Source organism: Rhodnius prolixus, unplaced genomic scaffold (assembly GCF_049639745.1).
Source record: "Rhodnius prolixus isolate KJV_2025 unplaced genomic scaffold, Rpr scaffold_3, whole genome shotgun sequence".
Taxonomy (NCBI): Eukaryota; Metazoa; Arthropoda; class Insecta; order Hemiptera; family Reduviidae; genus Rhodnius; species Rhodnius prolixus.
In genome coordinates this window covers 28,066,871-28,088,933 of record NW_027411603.1, presented here as the reverse complement: position 1 = coordinate 28,088,933, position 22,063 = coordinate 28,066,871, and the positions used below count along the sequence as shown (strand labels likewise).

The 22,063-nt window shown below is 32.8% G+C and overlaps 1 protein-coding gene across 4 annotated transcripts in view; it reads right to left on the bottom strand.

Annotated features, from left to right (window-relative positions):
• moody (G-protein coupled receptor moody) overlaps positions 1-22,063 on the bottom strand; it is an 86,895-nt gene that overhangs the window by 63,577 nt on the left and 1,255 nt on the right. For 3 of the 4 annotated variants that reach the window (XM_074124323.1, XM_074124322.1, XM_074124319.1), the window contains exon 2: positions 7,076-7,191. The gene's annotated coding sequence lies outside the window, so the exon portion shown is untranslated. Of the gene's footprint in view, positions 1-7,074; positions 7,192-22,063 lie in introns of all 4 variants that reach the window. The other variant, XM_074124320.1, reaches the window with a different exon arrangement.

Below are 22,063 nucleotides of genomic sequence, written 5' to 3'. Positions count from 1 at the left end.
AAACTATAGTTATTTTGTACACAGATCTATAATTTTAGAAGATTTAAAGGGTTGAAAATTTTTTGGGTCATGAAATTCTGCAAAATTGTGGCCTTTCTATAAGTCGCAGTGTGAACCACGTATTGATATGGAATTTTGTTCTCTTGTTCACTTTGTTTTTCTCAATTATAAACTATAGTTATTTTGTTCACAGATCTATAATTTTAGATGATATAAAGGGTTGAATATTTTTTGGGTCATGAAATTCTGTAAAATTATGGCCGTTCTATATCTCCCACTGTGAACCACGTATTGATATAGAATTTTGTTCTCTTGTACACTTTGTTTTTCTCAATTATAAACTATAGTTATTTTGTGCACAGATCTATAATTTTAGAAGATATAAAGGATTTAAAATTTTTTGGGTCATGAAATTCTGTAAAATTATGGCCGTTCTATATCTCCCACTGTGAACCACGTATTGATATAGAATTTTGTTCTCTTGTACACTTTGTTTTTCTCAATTATAAACTATAGTTATTTTGTACACAGATCTATAATTTTAGAAGATATAAAGGGTTGAAAATTTTTTGGGTCATGAAATTCTGTAAAATTATGGCCGTTCTATATCTCCCACTGTGAACCACGTGTTCGTATGTAATTTTGTTCTCTTATACACTTTGTTTTTCTCAATTATAAACTATAGTCATTTTGTGCACAGATCTATAATTTTAGAAGATATAAAGGGTTGAAAATTTTTTGGGTCATGAAATTCTGTAAGATTGTGGCCGTTCTATAACTCGCACTGTGAACCACGTATTGGTATGGAATTTTGTTCTCTTATACACTTTGTTTTTCTCAATTATAAACTATAGTTATTTTGTGCACAGATCTAAAAATTTAGAAGATATAAAGGGTTGAAAATTTTTTGGGTCATGAAATTCTGCAAAATTGTGGCCTTTCTATAAGTCGCAGTGTGAACCACGTATTGATATGGAATTTTGTTCTCTTGTTCACTTTGTTTTTCTCAATTATAAACTATAGTTATTTTGTTCACTGATCTAAAAATTTAGAAGATATAAAGGGTTGAAAATTTTTTGGGTCATGAAATTCTGTAAGATTGTGGCCGTTCTATAACTCGCACTGTGAACCACGTATTGGTCCATACAAAATTCCATAATTTTGTTCTCTTACACACTTTGTTTTTATCAATTATAAACTATAGTTATTTTGTGCACAGATCTAAAAAGGTAGAAGATATAAAGGGGTGACAAATTTTTGGGTCATGAAATTCTGTAAAATTATGGCCGTTCTATATCTCCCACTGTGAACCACGTATTCGTATGAAATTTTGTTCTCTTATACACTTTGTTTTTCTCAATTATAAACTATAGTTATTTTGTGCACAGATCTATAATTTTAGATGATATAAAGGGTTGAATATTTTTTGGGTCATGAAATTCTGTAAAATTATGGCCGTTCTATATCTCCCACTGTGAACCACGTATTGATATAGAATTTTGTTCTCTTGTACACTTTGTTTTTCTCAATTATAAACTATAGTTATTTTGTGCACAGATCTATAATTTTAGATGATATAAAGGGTTGAATATTTTTTGGGTCATGAAATTCTGTAAAATTATGGCCGTTCTATATCTCCCACTGTGAACCACGTATTGATATAGAATTTTGTTCTCTTGTACACTTTGTTTTTCTTAATTATAAACTATAGTTATTTTGTACACAGATCTATAATTTTAGAAGATATAAAGGATTGAAAATTTTTTGGGTCATGAAATTCTGTAAAATTATGGCCGTTCTATATCTCCCACTTTGAACCACGTATTGATATAGAATTTTGTTCTCTTGTACACTTTGTTTTTCTCAATTATAAACTATAGTTATTTTGTGCACAGATCTATAATTTTAGAAGATATAAAGGATTGAAAATTTTTTGGGTCATGAAATTCTGTAAAATTATGGCCGTTCTATATCTCCCACTGTGAACGACGTATTGATATAGAATTTTGTTCTCTTGTACACTTTGTTTTTCTCAATTATAAACTATAGTTATTTTGTGCACAGATCTATAATTTTAGAAGATATAAAGGATTTAAAATTTTTTGGGTCATGAAATTCTGTAAAATTATGGCCGTTCTATATCTCCCACTGTGAACCACGTATTGATATAGAATTTTGTTCTCTTGTACACTTTGTTTTTCTCAATTATAAACTATAGTTATTTTGTACACAGATCTATAATTTTAGAAGATATAAAGGGTTGAAAATTTTTTGGGTCATGAAATTCTGTAAAATTATGGCCGTTCTATATCTCCCACTGTGAACCACGTGTTCGTATGTAATTTTGTTCTCTTATAAACTTTGTTTTTCTCAATTATAAACTATAGTCATTTTGTGCACAGATCTATAAATGTAGAAGATATAAAGGGTTGAATTATTCACCCAGAATTGAATTATTCAACTTCTTTACAATTCTACTGATTTTTATTCTAAGTAGTAATTTTATTTACGGTAGAAGTAATAATAACTATTATTCCTGGTTCATAACATCACGCGGTTTTTCTTATAGTCAGTCAATCCCTTCAGCATAGTGTAGAAAACTTTACTTCCAATTATGTTCTGTCACACATTACACTTGCTGACTTTTGTTTTTCAGGGGACTACAACCAAACGGGCTTATTGCCCTATTTCCAACTAATTTAGTTAGTAATGGTACATAAATAGAAATAAAATTCTCTTCCCAGACTGATGAATCGACCTCTGCGGATGAAAATCAGGAATATGAATAATAGTTGGGTGTGATAACATTAAAGATCCTACACTTTTAACTACTAATAAAAATTATTATATCTACTTTTTTTCACAAAACGAATTTTTTTCTACTGCTTCCACAGAAGCGAAAACGCTCCTTGGGGAGAGGCTATATCGTCCAAGTTAATTAAAAACTTACTCGAGCTTTATTTCATTTTTTGGCTAAATCTGATAGCAAAAATATAACTGAAAAATTATTTACCAGACTTAATTAGAACTCATCGTAAATGTTGTAGTTGTACTAAATTTCATTTATATAACTTTGCATTTTAGCTCTGTGCTCTGTTATGTCCGCCAGATATGGGGGTCTTTCAAAGGATGGAACTAATTAAAAAAAACTTTCAAGGTCTTTTTTTTTTTATTAAAAAAATTAATCTTGGTGCCTTCTGCATCTCTAATTATATGATTCATTTAGAAACCTCGGTTGATCTAATTTTCTTTACTCTGAAGCTTGTAATGCTTCGGTTATACTTTAAAAGTTTTCAGTTCTCTCAGCACCGCTTTCCTTGACTCCAGTCATGAAGACAATAGCATAATATTTTTTAGCTCAATCTCTGGAACAAACCAGAGCAAACTCTAGTTTATTTCCGGGATAATTTCTCTTCTTGGTCGTGACTGTTTATCTGCACTCTTGACGCATACGAGGTTTGGCTATTAAATAACGAGACTATTGCTGTAAAACATTTTATTTTAAATTTATACATATTTAGTTACTATCACCTTCAATATACACCCCTCCACTATCCCTACAACGCTCCATGCGAATTTACCAGTGTTCCAAACAGTGCTGGAAGTCTTTTTCTGACAGCTCCTGCATGACGCGTGCCGCTTTTTCTTTCACAGCTTCAACGGACTGAAATCGTGTTCCTTTTAATGCAGATTTGACTTTTGGGTAACAGGCAAAAGTCACATGGGGTCACGTCAGGCGAATAAGGCGGATGGCCTAAAACTGGGATGTTGTACTTGGCTAGAAACGTCTTGACAGACAATGCGGCGCGTTGACATGATGGAGAACCATGTGACTTGTTCTTCCACAAATCGGGTCGTTTTTTCCTTACTCTTTCACGGAGTTGAGCAAGCCCCTCGCGGTAGTAATGTTGATTAATTATAATCGATATTTTCATCCGTTTTGGACGTGGAAGGGCGACAGGGCGGTCATCATCTCCGACGTCTTCTAGGCCATCTTGGAAACGCTTGAACCACTCAAAAACTCGTGCACGTGATTAACATTCAACGCCATAAACTTCTTTTAATAAAAGATAAGTTTCAGTAGCGGTTTCACCAAGTTTCATGTGAAATTTCACGACAATTCGTTGCTCTACTACATGTGTAGTATAATGTTTTCGTCAAAACGAAACTATTACCTCTTACACAAACGACGGTTCTGGTCTGACAGATTTCTCTACAAACACGTGAGATGCTGCAATAGAAAGAGAAGGCTTTACGCTGCACAGCTGTCGGTCGTTAGGATTTGGCGCATGCATAGTTCTTCTGTAGCAGAATCAGTCTCGTTATTTAATAGCCACACCTCATATGAGTAGCGTTCCTCAAGAACTTTGCTTTGATTGGGCTCTCAATATTCCTAATGTTTTGCTAAGTGAGCTGTAAAAGGCAATAGTTCACCTTTTTAATAGTTTTATCAGTACTGTGATTGGTTAAATACAAAAGATTTGCGCTGTTACTATAAAATCAGATGTTAACTGTTACAGCTAAATAACGAAGTCTTCGGACTCCATCAAAAAGAGTGTGCTCAAGGTAATTCTCAAGTGAATGATAGAAAATGTGTTACATTGTTTTGGTCGATGCACTGTATTATCTGAATACAGACTTCATTTTTTTAGTTCCGCTTCTGTTTCAGAATCTTGCTATTGTTAAACTGTTAAATAGGCAGGATAATTCAAATCAAAGTATGTTAAATGTACCTGGTAATATAGAAAATATTTATTGGTTAGTTTGACTACTAATTCAACTGTTTTCATCTACTTAATAAATGTCTTTTGATTACTTATAGCGTTTTTTTCTTTATTTTTAACATAAATTAAAGACATTTTTTGTTTTGTTTCTATTTTTTATACCTTGTAATAATTTTAATTATAATCAATCTCCAGCAGAAGGTTTCAATAATTGCCTAACATAACTTTTAATTATTTGAAAGTTTTTAATTTTGGTAAATAAAACGATATTATTATTCATCAGAGCTGCAAACACTTCAAAGTCCTTTTAAAATGATTTCCGCAGTTTAATTTATAATATACTCAATTTCTTACGGTTTTAACGTATCTCGAGGTATGAACTAATGAATATGTTAGTTAATAGAAGACACGTGTGCTATTGACGCGTAGCACTGCATATGTAAATATAACATCGTAGGGCGTCGACCAGACAAGTACCTTCAAAGGGCTCTCAAGCTTATCTAGTACATATTTTTTTTAAAAGAAATTAATAATTAACACAAGTGGTTCTGTATATCTCTAGTGGACACTTCCTCAACAGATTTAATTTCCTACTTCGTTTCTGTTCATTAGTTCTATTTTAACATCTGTTAACTATAGCTGAAGGAAGAACGAACCTGCTGTTGAAAAATGATCGTGCTTTGTGATAGTTCCTTTAATTATTTCGCTTTTATTTTGAAAGTAGCCTTTAATGTTCGACTGTAATAATTTACGTTCAGGTTATAATATGTACTGATTTTGTTCAATCACTATTTAATTCAGAATTGTCACTTTGGTATGAATATACAAAATAAATAAATTTGGACTTGTGTTGAGGGCAATGTGCATGCAAGGGGCAGGGGAGATTTTAAGACAGTATGGAGTATTGAAATAATTTGTAATTGGAGAAATGTGATGATTAAATAGCATGGAAATAAATACAACTTCAGAAGAAGCGGAAAAATTAGGTAGAACATGACGACTGATTTCAGCATCAGTTGATCGCAAACAGTCCAGTTTTGTCTGTATAACAGACTTCTTCTTGACCAGGAATGGCCATTCTTGACAGCCGTACTACAACATCCAACACGTGATAAGGTTTGTAAAGTTTTTAAAAAAAATCTTTTATTGTAATTTACCACTGCAACTGTTGTTGCAACAAGCAAATATGGTAAAAGAAATAAAAGAAAATCATGAGTGGAGAAGGCACCCAGTGGTGCCACTCCAGTAACGTGCTTTGCTCTCACAATAAGAGTAGATCGCGAGGCATCTTCTCTTCAATCTCCTTAGAGGATTACCTGGTAATGTGGAGGAAGATAGGTGTTCTATGAGAGGGTTAGGATGAGCTGCTGTAGAGGAATGAAATTTGAAGAAACGGGTGTTAGCAAGATCTGTAATGAAAGGGATTTTGAGGTCATTATGGATAGTGAGGTTAGATACATAGAACGGAGCGTTAAGAATTTTTCGAAGTATTTTTTGACTGTAATGTCTGGAGTTGAAACGCTTAGTCGATCCCCCGTACTTCGATGCCGTATGACCAAATAGGTCGCTATAACAGTAGATATAAGAGTCTTTAGTTATGTAGGATAAGTTTCGAACGTTTGTCAAGTAGTCTGGCGAGAAGTTTGTAGCGTTGGTTAGTTTCTTGTCTTTTCAGTCTAGTATGGGGATTCCATGTCAACCGTTTGTCTAGGTACAGTCCAAGGTAGCGTACTTTGTCCACAGCTGGTATAGGAGTTTGGTTCAAGATGACAGGAGGTAGGATTTTCCGTCTGAGAGTAAATACTATAAACTTAGACTTCGTAACGTTGGTTTTGATTCTCCATTTGAAGTTTTTAAAGCAAAATAATAATTTGATAATTCAAATAGTGTAACGTTCTTTAGGTTCTGACTTTTTTAAAAAAAAAAAAAAAAAAAAAAAGTTAAATCTATGACGATAAAAGTTGCTCACCATTGTACCAGAACCCAGTTAATCTAGGAATGACAGCTCAAAATTAACAACTATCTGCTCATATTGCCTAACTAAATCCAAAAAAAGGTGAAGTAAATCTCAAAGTCAAACGTCAGCGATAGAATAATTGTTAAAAAAGAGGACACGAAGAAATGGGAAGTAATACCTCTACTAGAGATTTCGTATTTATCAAATTTTTTCGCAAAATCTACTCCTGCAACAATTATAGCATTTTTTCTATCTTCATTTAATTTTTTTATTTCATTCATTAAACTTGTTTCTATGTCGTCCATCGGTAAGTCGATTAAAAGTTTTAATTTAAAATTAAAAACAAATATGAAGAGAGCGAATTCAAGTTTTAGATAATTCAATTTTATTTTACCTTTTGAACCAACAGTTACAGCTATTAAAACCTAAAACGTAATGGAAGTTGATGTGCTTCTAGCATAGCTACGTTCTGAGCTCTTTTTCATTGATTACCACCATAATCTTGAACTTCTGAAACAAGATGAAAGATATAAAGATAAATAGATTATAGCATCATGAATTTAGTATTAATAAATATCTAAGAAATATAGTTAGCCAACAAAATTTTAGTGATGAGACTTTTAATAGTGATTTTAAATAATAGTTCTATATGACAAACTAGTAGTGTTCCTTGCAATCAAGCCTTTGAAATACTTTGTGCTAGAGTTAAATGTTATTATTTATCTGCAACCTTTTCTATTGGTTCAAGAACAAATGCGAGAACTGGTCAATTTCATAACACGATAATTTTAATCTGAAAAAGACATTAATAAAAAACTATTTACTTCACAAATGATAAATATTTTCAAAGAAATCTATCCCTGCTAAATATAAAGGTTGTGTTATTTCAGAATATTATTTTAAATAAGAAAAGGACGATTATGTAAGAAATTGTCAACTATTTAATCAATAATTTCATTATATTTAAAATTGATTTTCAGGAAAAGCAAAAAACTTAGAAGTTCTGCTAAATAGAATGGCGAAAATCTTTAAACTAGTTATTGTAATAAAAAATCAGCTGACTGCACTTTTTGTGTCTATTTTTCAAGAAGAAATCATAATATGACTGAAATTTAACTCTAGCTGAATAAAGTAACAACTGCTTTCACTTTCTATCGCTTCGTAATATATAATATTATTTATATTGAGACGCGTCAACATCTGAGGCCGTTTTGCGACTGAAGTCCCTGCAAGTCTTCAAACTGTGATCTCTCGTTACAGACTGCTCTATCCACCATCGGATAGTGAGCTGTAAGAAGCTCCTAGGAAGAGAAACTCTGGCCAGTAGCCAAATGGACACTCAGCTTCTTCCTTAGCTTATCTCCTCCAACTTCTCATACTCATTTTGTTGGAGGTAATCCAACCATCGCAAATGTGGTCTGCCTCTAAAAACTGGATCCTTCTAGCTTACCTTAGAGGAGTATCTTTAGTGATACCAATTCTTTCTAGGTGCCCGTCCTAGAGACCTTAAACGAGCCTGCATCACACAGGTCCACAATATGCACATTGTCTCACACATACCATAAACCATTTTGACTTTAAAGATCTTCCTAAGAACTTTACATTCTGATATTCCAAGCAAGATTACATTTGTTAGCACCCAGGTCTCGCTCAAATCGGCACTGGCTTTATTAGCGTTTGTACACAAATAACTTGGCTTCTAATGACAGCTCATTAAAACGAAGAACTATCTTTAAAGCAAATGAGCACGGTTACCAACCGATTCACATGTACTGACAGAAGGCTTTATCCAAACTTTTGCTGTTTAGGTTGGCATACTGATTTCTATTTGATCACCAAGTTTTACGTTTCAATATCCCCAATAATCAGTCCAAGTTTTCCAGTTAATCTATCTAATTCCTGTAATGCTCCAGCTAGTTCTGCTTTAGATTTACCAGTAAGTAGGACATGGTTTGTACAGATAAGGGGCTGATTCATTCAAGTCGGTTCTTACTGTGAATTCCTTGATCAAATTAAATAAAACAGGAGATAATCGAGCCCCGTTATCCACTTATAAAGAAAATTTCGAATTTTAACAGAATATTTATTATCTTTCAAGCACATCTTTACTAAACTTATGAACTTTTTAGGTATACAAACTTCTCATAGCGAGTATTATTACTTTAAATTCATTTTTTGCATATACTGATTATGAGTTGTTCACTGGCATTAGAAGGGCCACAAAGTATTTTTGTATTTCACTAGATTTTCCTGAAACTGTTCCAACGATTTTATTCCAAAGTGGCAAAATCGTAGTTTATATCATGTCAGTTTTTGACGGATGTCTTTACAAAAAATATAAAGGAATAAATATGTGTGAACTGAGGAATAAAACTTGTCCGTTATTCAATAGTTCTTAAATAAATTTTAAAATAAAATAGTCCCGCAATTTAAGGGAAGTTCAAATCCACGTAACAAAAATTCATATTAATATCCTCATTCGGTGACAATTGTATACTCGTAATACAGTTCAGTACAAATGTTTCTAACAAAGAGTTTGGTTTAACAGAATTAAAGTCACTTATTGATACAATGTACAGTTCAAAAGATAAATAAAGTACGATGTGGAAATCTCTGACTACAATTCTGATGTTCTAGATTTCTAGATCTTGAATTTTGGCTATTACAATTCCTAGTTAAATTGCCTTTAGTGTTATTCGAATGGAAAGCCAGAACTCTTGTAGATTTATTACACTTTCTTAGGAGAATTTCAACTTATATTGACATATTTTTACAGGAATTCACGGCCAAAAAATGCCTAGGTTTTTCATTCTGGAAATTATAGCAGTATTTAATTTTCAATGACATTATGGTAGATAGTCAAACGGAATATCAAATTTAGAAAGTATTTCTGTCAGGTAAGTAAGCCAACCTTCTTTGATAAAATCGAGGAAAAGCTCTTTGAAGAAAGAGCCAATCATTAGTACACTGAAATTTAAAAAAAAAAAACGTCGATTAGAAATCGTTTGAAATACGAGGTATGTTCAAAAAATAAGGTGAATTTTCAAATTTCGCGGGCTACGTACATTCGAATTTCGATTGTTTTTTTTTTTTTATGTTGGTACACTTGTCTCGAACATATTTTCAAAGTTGTAGCTATATAGCATGTTTAGTTTGTATGTTAGAGGCATAAATAAGGCAAGTGTTTTGCGAGTTCGGCGATTTTCTTCTGTCGAAAAAAATGGATCAACGAATTTGAATCAAATTTTGTGTAAAAAATGGAATTAAGTGCTCAAAAACACTTGAAATGTGGAGAGTGGCGTACGGTGAGAGTACTCTGTGTCAAAAAAATGTTTACAAGTGGTACAAGCTTTTCACAGAAGGTCGAGAAGATGTGAATGACGACGCTCGCCCTGGACGCCCCAGCACATCAACAACCGATGAAAATGTTGAGAAGAATCGTCGAATCACAATTAGAGAAGTTGCTGAGGTTGTCGGCATATCGGTTGGCACATGTCCTGCATTTTTTTTCGGAAATTTTGGGCATGAAGCGTGTAGTAGCGAAGTTCGTTCCAAAATTGCTGAATTTTGATCAAAAAAACCGTCGCATGAGCATCGCTCAGGAATTGTTGAATGACATTATCATGTCTCAGTCACCGTATTCACCAGATTTGGCGCCCTGCGACTTTTTCCTGTTCCCATGATTGAAGAGACCCATGAAAGGACGGAGATTTGCGACGATTGAGGAGATAAAAACCGAATCGCTGAGAGAGCTCAAGGACATACCAAAAAGTGCATATCAGAACTGTTCCGAGGATTGGAAAAAACGCTGGCACTTATGTATTATATCTGAGGGGGACTACTTTGAAGGAGACAAAATAAAAATCGATGAATAAATAAATATTTTTTAAGAAAAATGAAAATTCACCTTATTTTTTGAACACACCTCGTACTTTCATTTAAAAAGTGCCACGATAACCGAGCGATTAGAGGTGAGGCCCGTTAAGATGTACTATGGTACTGGTTAGATCCCTGGTTTACGTTTAATGGATTTTACTTAATGGTTAAATACGACACTAATTTGATAGTTGGTCGTTAACTTTGGACTAAAATAGAAGTTACTTTTAGTTTCATTAAACTGTTATTATTATTCGTAAAAGAGAGGATTTAAATCCTGGCTTTCTAATCGAAACTCCAAGACCAATAAATCAAGTTCAAAGCAAAATATAAACACCAGCTTCCAGGATAGGAGAGGGCAACTAAAAATGTGATAGAACTTGATAAAGAAGAGAACAGGCTATGAAGTAGTAAAATTTGTATTCACACAAGAAAATAATTGATAATTGCAAAATTAAAGGAAGAAAAATTCTTGGGTATATGGAAGATTTTCAAGCTGGTTTGATATAACATAAGTAATCGTAGATTCAAATACCTATTCTACGTAAAACAATCAACCAGTAACAACCAGTAAGTTAAGCGGTCCTCTAGTATTTTGTAAGGGGTTTTGTGTTAAGGGTATCTATGAATAAGGAGAGTTAGATTAACGATGCACTTTTGGAGTAATGATGGCTTTTGCTTTAGTAGGTAGGATCTTATCTGGGCCTAGGTTCTGTGAAATACTTTTAGAATAGAGCACTGAAAATGATATGATAATCACGTATGCAACGATGTTGTCATGCGTGTTTCAAGGTTAGTTGGCAATTTCTAAGTCTTCTTACCTTGGCACGATTTAGCTGTCATCTTTTAACAACAAACAAATTAAACGATTAATTTTTTTTTTTAACCCCCTAAATACAAGGAAAGCATTGGTTAATAATATGTCTAGCTGCAGTAAGAGGCACGATGACGATCGTCCGGGAGCTTTCTATCACTTTATTCTGAATCTGTACATACGGCCATTAGCGTGTACTCAGATGGACGTTAGGGAAAAGTAAGTTTACTTCTTTCAAAATTTCAAAATTAATTAAGACAAAACGGCCTTCTTGTTTTTCACAGATATGTAGCCACAGTTTCAAGTGCATTGTTGCATATCAGAACTATGAGTGGCTGGATCAGACTGAGGCAATCTGTTACCTTCCAAATCGTAATCATTGAGATACATTTCTACTGAAAAATTCATTTTTTGAGGGCCCTTTTGTATGTATTTGTCTTTTTATTTGAAGGTAAGCTCCTTTTTTCATGTATTGTAAGGGAGACACTAAAATTCCGAATTCTAAACCCACCGAATTAGAATTTGAAGAAATGATAGAATATCACTTTTCTGAGGTTCGTTCGAATATTCCTTCATAATTTTTCTCCAAACTTTTGGTTGGTATCGCACACTTGTAAACCAATAACTTTTATTTGGATCATTGTTGGAGAATATTTTTTCGGACTCACTAAGGACACATTTTTGTTCTCTAAAGTTTTATTTTGATGTTAGTTTTAGGATAGTGTTAGATTTGTTCCAAATTCGAAGTTTGAAAAAAGGTCTTAGAACATCGTCATTGCAGTCAAAGAAGATGATATATTCAGCTTAGATTTCATCTTTTAGATTTAATTAGTAGTTATCAATTCACTAAAAAACTGATAACATTTTATAAATTAGTGATACTATTTACATTAAACTGTTTTGCAGTTGAAAACCAATCCCAAATTAAAATTCTATCGAACTCAAGATTATTGCCTAACATTCTGTTCGCCTTGCATACTTCTAAATCAATCCCCTAATAAAAAAAAAAGACCAAGGTTGCTTTTACGTATTTACGTTTAGTTATAAAAATAAGTCAATGAGTCATTGAAAGATTGAGAATGGAGAAGTGACTAAAGTAAGTGGGCGTTGAGTCATCGAACAGGAAGTAAGCTAATGGAGTACAGATCATGCTGGAGGAAACTATGCAGGTAGAGAGCTTTGTGTAGTAACCATAGGACCGTGCACTGAATGATTCTAACTTGAACAGTTAAGTGTCTTAACGCCATTTACACACATTTCAATGGCAAGCGGAATTCATTTAGATGACATAATGGGACGAACGTATAATAATGTTAACAATCAGAGGTCGTCGGCAATTTAGAATGCTCAGTAATTCTTACGTAGCCGTCAGTAAGAAAACAAACTGATTACTAATGAAATAATTTTTAATTTTGATGAGTACACTAAAAATTGTTATAAACAAGGAATGTTTATTTTTTCTTAAAAAAGACTGAGTAACCGGACTTTACCGAACAGTGTGATTAGCCAGTGTGACAAGTGTCTATGAAATAATGTTTTATCTTCACAATATCTTTATTTTGGAACATTGTAATAACTTTTAAAACTATTCTTCTTTTAACTAAGTACTCGTAGCTGTTAAAGTAATAAAAACCGTTTAAAATAAATGCGATGTTTTTTCGGTAAAGCGAAGTTTGTGAATTTTAAGATAGACATGCGATAATAGTTTCATTTTGATTAAGTCATTTTTTAATTTTATAGAATTAATGAAAAAAATAAATTGAAGACAAGATTACAAAAAGAAATTTGTTTTATTTTAGGTCAGTTAGGACTTTTTTTGTAACTTCACTTAGTGCAATTGAAGAGCTTGGTGCAAAAAGGAGTTATCTAGTTTTTTAAAATTTTTAGTAGGGACAAAAAACTAAATATGCTTTAAGATGTATTCCTTATGTTGTGTCTGCTGTAAGGATTAGTTAATATATTGTGATGGGGTCATTTGGGGCTCAATTTGAACTTTCTAGGGCATTTTTTAAGCTTGCTATAATAAGCAAAAGTTATTTTGCAGCTAACTTATTTTTGCACCAAAAATCATAATTTTCAGTAAAACTTGAGTACATATTAAGTACTTTAATCAACAGATTTCTTGTTTTTGAGCTATTAAGTGGCATTTTGTGTCTTGTCGAAGCGAATGTTAGATATATTATTATGCCTGTCAAAAAGAAAAATAATAATATCTACCTAATATAAACATTAAATAAACCTAATATAAAATTTTTTGTCTGATTGATGGCGTCATCTTTTCTGTTTGGAGCAAAAGAAAGTTATCTGCAGTAGAAAACTCATTTTTGCTCCGAATCTAACCTAGGTTAGAGAATAATCTTTATGCAGACTCGTTTATGCACCAAAAGATGTAGAATTGAACATACAACAGGGGGCGCCACTAAACACATTTTCTGAAAAAAATGTAGATAACTCCTTTTTGCACCTAGCTTTTCAATTGTCATTCATCACCGCTAAATTAAACTTGGTAAAAGTCTTGGAAAAATGGACGCCAAAAACGAAACCACGAGAACTCGCATCAGAATTTCTTTTATTATTATTATTATTATTATTATTATTATGAATACGTCTTCTGCTGGTATAATTTCTTATCTGAGGAATCTAACTACTTAAGTTCTTCATTTTTCTCAAACAAAGTTCTTGCGATTTGTTTTCTATACATTAAAATAGCAATAAAATGAAATAAGACAGTTTGTGTGCAGCGTTAACCAATAACTGGGTATCCTTAGAAATATATTTAGGATTCGCCACAACTTGTATATCACACGAAACTACTGGATAGGGCTGCCTAAGTTAACATTGGCCTTACCAAAAGCTACGTACAACAATATTTTGTTTGCAACACTCAATGTTGACCGTTTACTCAAGTGTAGTAACAGTTAGACCTTTCTAACATTGATCACTGCTGTGTTCAGTGAAAGTCAAACGCCTATCTAAGGTGACACCTAATTTAGTTCGCGTTAATCCAAAACAAAACTCCAATCAATTAACTGTCTAACAACTGATATGTTACTAGTAACTAATTGCCACCGCTTAGTGAACAAAATTACCTTAGTTTCGTTTATATTACATTTTAATTTTTCACCGATGATAATATCTCAATATTCTGGGCATTGACTTATTAAGATTACCAACTATGCAGCTATTTCTCTATATAGTACTTTATATAATATACAAAAAAAAGTGGTTGTAATTTTGGAGGAATTTTAAACTTTAAGTTGGTTCCGTAAAGATCTAATCGAAATGTAAAGATTCGTTTTAAAATACACGTACACCATTTTGTGCAAACTACTTTTTCGGAATCCATGAAACTTAAACGAATATTTCCTGCATAAATTCTATGTCATGATTGCAATACTTCTGTTAGTTAAGAGAAAGTAATAATAATAGATATTCTTGATTAAGGGCACAATCAATTTGAAAAGAATTTCAGTGGTTTTTAGAAATATTCTTCGAGTTTTTGAGGGTCAAAATAAAAATACATCACTTTTTAAATCAGAATAATTTATTTAATCATAACCTATTGCATTTTGGGTAATCATTCACTTCCGCTTCTCTAAAAATGCCTTGGTATTGCTGCTGAAAAATCATTGGTTCAATTTTTCAAGTCTATTTTTTCCGAGACGATTTTATGGAGATAAAAAAAAAAAACTTGCGAACATTTCGTACCTCATGAATTCGGGGGTTTTGTATTAATTATTCATTATCTGCTGTAGCTTATTCAGAGACTGGCTTATAAACTTTGCCATGAGCGGACACTCTCCATATTTCACCAATTAGTTTGTTCGCATCGTGTCCTTTTTAAAGTCGTATAGAATAATAGGACGAAAATATACTCGATATTCTCAAAACTGATTTGTTAATGCATAGCTGGTTTTTGAACACATTTTTCACGACTTAGATATAAGAATCCGTCTTTTTTTTTCGGATTATTAACAGAGTAAATTCCTCACAAAAAATAATTTTAGACATTACGTGCTTTAATTAAAAAAAAACGCAAAGACTTTAACCACAAATCTTATGTTTACGACCAGCATAAAAATGGTTAACATCTGAATAAGAATTGTGAAAGAGTGTAAAGGTGGGATTGCCAGATTTTCATGACTAAGACCAACAGGTATGCGGCGCTTTGAGTCATCAAGAAAACCAGAGAATTTCCAAGTGAACTTTCACTTATGTAAGATATCCTTTAGTAAGTTGTGATCATTCTAAAAGTAGTATATGTTAATTTCTCTCACTGCTTGTTAAAGGAAGTGCTACGATCGTTCGTCCAAGTGTCAAACATTTAAAGATCTCCGAAAGCTGGTGGTGTGTGTATGAGAATCGAACAACATAAACTTCTCTTAGAAAAACCTATGCAAACATTCATTGACTCCATTTGAATAATATTAAATGCTTAGAATCGGAAGCGGAAAAAAATAATCACGTATATATTATTCATTTTCACAAAAAAAGTTATTGTTGGATACATTTGGAACCCTGTTTTATTATTAAACCCGCAAAATGCCTTTTTTGCGGTCCACTTATCTGATGATGACATTTGACTACAACGTATTCCCTAAATTAATTGAATGACAATGTATTAGATGGTACACCAAAGTACTGTGAGAACCAAATAAAGACCTCCTATAATTGTTATATGGGAGAAAATTATTATTTAAGCAACCTGCGGAACCTGTTATTTATATTGTTGTTTGCAGTAAGAAGTAGTTGTAGTATCCCACGCCAACATTGTTGGAATGTAAAAATGAGTAAAAATTTCGATTAGACGAAGGAAACGCTAAAAGACCCAAATTTCTCCAATTGATTTGATGATGATAAACGAATGAAAACACAACTTTATTCTTGAAAATTCTTTAAGGATTTAAAAACAAGAACAGAAATAGCCTAAGTGAATAAAAAAACATATTTCTTATGAAAGAGGTGGATGATAAGATGTTTTGAAAAACAGAGTGGGAAGTTGTGTAACGAATACATACAGGTAAAGAGTTCTAAGGAGGAGTGGCACAAGTGAGGAACGAATTGTCATAATACGTACTGTACAATGAAAAGGAATATAAAGGTTAGAAGTGAATATGACGGGAATAGGCAGTGGATTTGAATTGAGGAAATTAAACAATATTGTAAGATATTTGGGATGTTATATTGTGGAATAAGAAAGCCATATTGGCGATAGAATATGATTCGATTTTAGTAAAAGTAGAGCTGCAACAGAAAATCCAGCTTCTTCAGTGTCACTTTCACAGCATCTTTGATTACTGCTATCTGATTTAGTTTTCCTTGCAGCATATCCACTGCTTCCCTTATAAAGAGGTTAACAAGAGTGTTGCTATGATAAGGTGAAGTGACACTGCGTGGTAGAGTTTTCAGTTTCTGATGAAAAGGAAATAGATGAAGATGAAAGTAAAGATGTTTGTTCAGGGAAAATTAGGATATATCAGTGCAGTTTCAGATTCGCTGAGTTACTAAGGACAATCTCTAACAGAAGTTTGATGGAGCGAAGGGCAAAATAATGGAAGAGTAAAATGGAGAACATAAAAGAAATAGTCCCGATAGGATACGGTTGAAGGCTAAAAATAAGTTTAATGGAAAAATGGTCCAATAGTTGTTTAATTAATATGAAACAGAGGACACCAGATTCAGTTCGAAGCAGTGGGCAATTTAGACAATGAAATTAATCCTAACTGAATTATGTAGATGTGAACAGAAACCGAATGTTTAAATAAGGTTTTAGAAAACTTGTCATTCTAGAATATTCGGCTTTCCATTGACAATTTTTCACCAGCAACCAACTGATAAAACTTCTGAAAGATACAATAATAGCAACCAAGAGAACAGTGGGGTATAACGAAATAAACAGGCATCCAATTGAGTTCGAAACATGCATAAAGATAGAGACAAGAAGAAAATGAGGGAAAAGCACCCTTTCAAACAAATCAGAAAGTACAAAGAGTACCAAAAGGAATCAATTCCCGTACAGAATGAGGAAAATAGTGTCTTGAAAAAACTAAAAAAATTTAGACTTCATGTGAACTACGTGAATATGGATTTTTAAATTAAAAAAAAAACTGATTTTATTGAAGTTTTTAACAGTAAATTTCAACCAAATTTATAATGTAACTAAATTCAGTGTTCTTTTCCCTACTTTTAACGTAATCTCCAATTAGAACTTCTCAGAGAAGTTAGTTAGTCAGCGGTAATTTCGATGTTCTAAATCTCTACAAAGTTTTGCAAAGTCATGTATGTAAGATAAAAAACTTAATCATAATTTTTGGGACGTTTTCCAATGTTAAAATGTAAATAAACTGTTAATATTACATCTTTTTATTTACGCTGCTTATTTACATACGTTTTTCAACTCAACCCGATTTAAAAAACCACACTTTTAACGTTCTCAAAATTAATACTAATCGATGAACAATTAAGTCAGCACAATAATAGTAGTCATTACTTAATACATGAATAGCACCTTGCAACAAGTAATATTGTCACAATAATTTGTAATATTCAATAACTTCAGCTCTGAAATTGTCTAAATTGTTGAATCGCTGACCACGCAACAAATAATATTTTGATCAAGTTTTTTTACAGAATAGTTTTAATAGTTTATACAGAGTTTATTTAATAGTTTATACAGAGTTTATTTAATAGTTTATACAGAGCTAAGCTCAATTCCATTAAGTTCTTGATTTTTTGGATAAATCTAAATCGATTTAAGAGATGGTACATTATCCTATTAGATAGAACAAATTTTCGGTTCAACAAACCGGGTATTTTTGGAACATACGCATTAGGAAATCCACAATAGAGGTGGAAATATATGGAATGGTCATTTGGGATTCATTCGTAATAGTAAATCCCATCAAAGTGCAAAAAGCAGAACAAAACAACGTCCGTGTTTTCTGATGGCTCTGCTAAGCTGATTAAGATTAAAGAACATTGTTCATTGATAAATGAATAAAATCATTTAAAACTCGTTTCAATAAACAAAATAAATGCAGAGATTTTAAATAATAAAAGGGAATGGATTTGCTCAATGGTTAGTGTACTGGATTCCAACGCGGAGATTCCATATTCGCGAACATTTTTTACTTCCTAGGAGCTTCAGGTGATGGTCAATGTTATCTGTAACGAGAGAACACTATACGCAGACTAAGTATTGACGTGCCTTAAAAATAAGACGATAGAACTTGTCAAACTATTTTGTCGATAATTTAACTCAATGTTCTGTAACAGTCCAAGTTTTGAAATGGAGTCAATAAAGACAAATCATTCGCTTTTTGATTCGATGATGAGAGTTAAACGGTTTACTAAGAGCCAGTTTTCTGCACATTGACCCATTATATTGGTGGTCAGAAAATAATATATTCGTCATTCGAATTAGATCAATAAATAAAGCATGATTTTACGATATACGACAGTGTACTCTAAATAATATATTAAATCAGGACTCTTTCAAAGCTAAATTTTCTTCACGATTACCGCCTTTCTTTAGTCTACAAAAATTAAGGTTAAAAAAAATATTAACTTTGTGGTCCATTGCTTCCTCTCTGGAGCGGAAACAATATTGCTGTGGGGCCTTTCTCGACGTGGCTCAGGCCTTTGATCGAGTCTGGCACCCAGGACTATTGTGGAAGTTAAAGAGTGCTCTTCCATCAACTTATTACTTGATTATACTATCATTTCTTACCGACCGCTTCTTTAAGATAAGTTGTGGATCTGCCTCTTCCGACTACTCTCTGGCACGGGCTTGTGTACCTCAAGGAAGTATTCTCGGACCGCTTCTCTATACTGTGTACACATCTGACCTACCAACTGACTCAAACACACTGCTCTGCACTTACGCTGACGATACAGCTATTCTCTCTTCTAACTCAGACGCCACTACAGCCTCCTCTCATCTACAATATCATCTAAACAAACTAGAACCCTGGGCCAAAAAGTGGAGAGTCAAATTCAATACTCAAAAGTGCGAATAGATAACTTTTACTCTGCGTCGTAATTCTTGTCCCACTTTAAATTTTAACTCAATTCCTCTTCCTTCTGCTAATTTAGTTCGCTACCTTGGGATGTACATCGACAAAAGACTAACGTGGAATCCGCACACTAAACTGAAAAGACTAGAACTCAACCGACGAAACAAATTACTGTTACGTCTAATTGGCAGACAATCTAAACTACCACTGGAACATAAACGACTAATATACAACAGTGTACTTAAACCGATCTGGACTTACGGACTTGAGCTGTGGGGTTCAACCAAACATTCCAATTATCAAAGAATACAGTCCTTCCAATCAAAAATTCTCCGACAGATTACAAATTCTCCATTTTATGTGTCTTAACTCTACTCTCCATAACGATCTCAAAATCTCATATATAACTGACGAATCTAAATCTAAGTATAGAAAATTCTTTGACTCTCTTCCATTCTGTACCAATCCTCTTGTTCTAAATCTCGCCTCCACAACGATTCCAGATCGTCCTCCACGACGATTGAAACGCTGTTGGCCTCGTGACAATCTCCAGTAAAGTAAGAAACTCCAGCGAGAGTGTTGCCGGTGGGCAGCTTCTCTCCTCATGTTGATCCAGTCAGGAAGACTTCTTTTATCGTATTCACTTATTACGAATTCTATTCTTGTAGATTGTGAATAGCAAATCAATTAAAAAAAAAAAAAAAAAAACTTTGTGGTTGTAATTAGAGATTAGAGAAATTTAATTTTTTACGTCTTTACTTATACATTTCTTTCAAATTTTGAATTTTAAAACAGCCTTAATTTTTATAAACATTGTACTATTTTTAATATAGTACAATACATACCAATAATTAACGCTTTATAATAATCTATTAGATCTGGGTTGATGCAAAAAAAATTACAGTTATAAAGGAGGGTTTGCTCTATATTTTAAAGAAAATTTGGGAATTTTATCTTTTATAGAAAAAGAGAAAAAAATTGTCAAAGTTGGGTGTTTTTCAACGTTACGCTTTTTCGTGCAGTTTTTGACGATCAACCGGCCAGTTTTAAAGACACGCGTCTCACCCTGCAACCACTCTAATACGATCCATCTAAGAAACATTATTTTGAAAAGTTGTAGAGTTATGATTTTGTTACATGCATAGAAGTTTAGTGAATGTCGTACGTACATCCCAATAAGGAATTTGGACTTGAGAAGGGCCTTTAATCGAATGGTTAATGGAAAAATGGTTTAAAAAAATAGTATAACGACATGATTAAATGCAAAATTTGTAGTTGAATTTTAAAAAAGTGAAAAATCCATTCAGTAAAGAGGTATTTCCGATTAACCGAGCATCGAATCAAAATACATAAACTTTCAACTTCTTGAGACATTTTGTCTTCCAGATAATTTGTTCATTCACCACTTTCTTAAAACCACTTTTTCGGAGACTCTCTCATTACGGTTAGATGTCATGGAGTATGATTTCCTTAATTAACATTAACACGCATGAAGAGTTTATGTTCAACTTGTAACAAGGAAACATTTTCAGGAAGTATCACACAAAAGAAAATATAATAAATGCATCGGAGATTCACAACCTATAAAAATAAACTTTACTCTGTCTTAAATATGTGTCAACATTAATTTGTAAACAATTTTGTATTTTCATAAATTATAGAAAGTAATTAGGGCGTTTAAGTTACAAACAAACAACCTGAGAAGAAATTTGACAGTTCATAAGTGATCAAAATAAATTTATCTTGAAAAATAGAGAAAAGAAATATGAAGTTATGTTCAACTTCGGACCGGATAAATTCAAATTTCGTGTACACAAAAATAAATTCGGTAGCGAGCAATGTTATGTTCAAAACATAGCCAATAAAATATCAATAAAGTCAAAGAAGAGCTAAAATTTGAAATAACCATACGAGCATCAAGAAGATTAGAGTTGAAGGAAAATAATGAAGGTCATAATAATGTTAAACATCTAATTGGATTGAAATATTGCAAATCTGTCATATCTAAATAATATGAGAGCAATCTTATCTGAATGACCCTGTACAGGAGTCAAACCCAACATTAATACACAAATTAATAAATAATTGAAAGATTACCCGCAATTTAGGTATTGATAATATTATAATTATTACTATTTTATTGGAACAAGTCATAAACTGAAGAATCTTTAATGAACGCATACAACTTTTTTCACAAAACAATTTAAGTGTTCAATTTTTTAGTGAAAGACAAAAAAAAACATGATAAATGAGAGGATTTTCGTTGCGTATTCCAGTGAGTCTTACGTAGAACCTTACAAAAAACATAGGAGTCAATTCCAAAAAAAATGGCGATGATTTAGCTCAAATGGGTAGAGAGCAAAGCAGACAAGATCCTGTGTAACATTAGAGCTATCCAGAAATTAGAGTCTGCAGAAAACATTGTAGTTAGAAGAGAACCATCTGAGATGGAACAGTCACGCCTTTAGAATTGCAAGAAATGGGGAGATAAGCAAAGGTGGTTTACGAGTAACGGAAAAGAGGAAGTCGCAGAAGTATCCTTGGAATGAAGAAGATCTGCGCTAAGCGGACATCAGAAGAGGGTGGCTGGATTGAAAGAGATTTCAGTAATTGCCTTCGGTTTAGAATCTATGGAAGCAGCTCCTGAAAGGCAGAACTCACAACAGTTGCAGAAGTT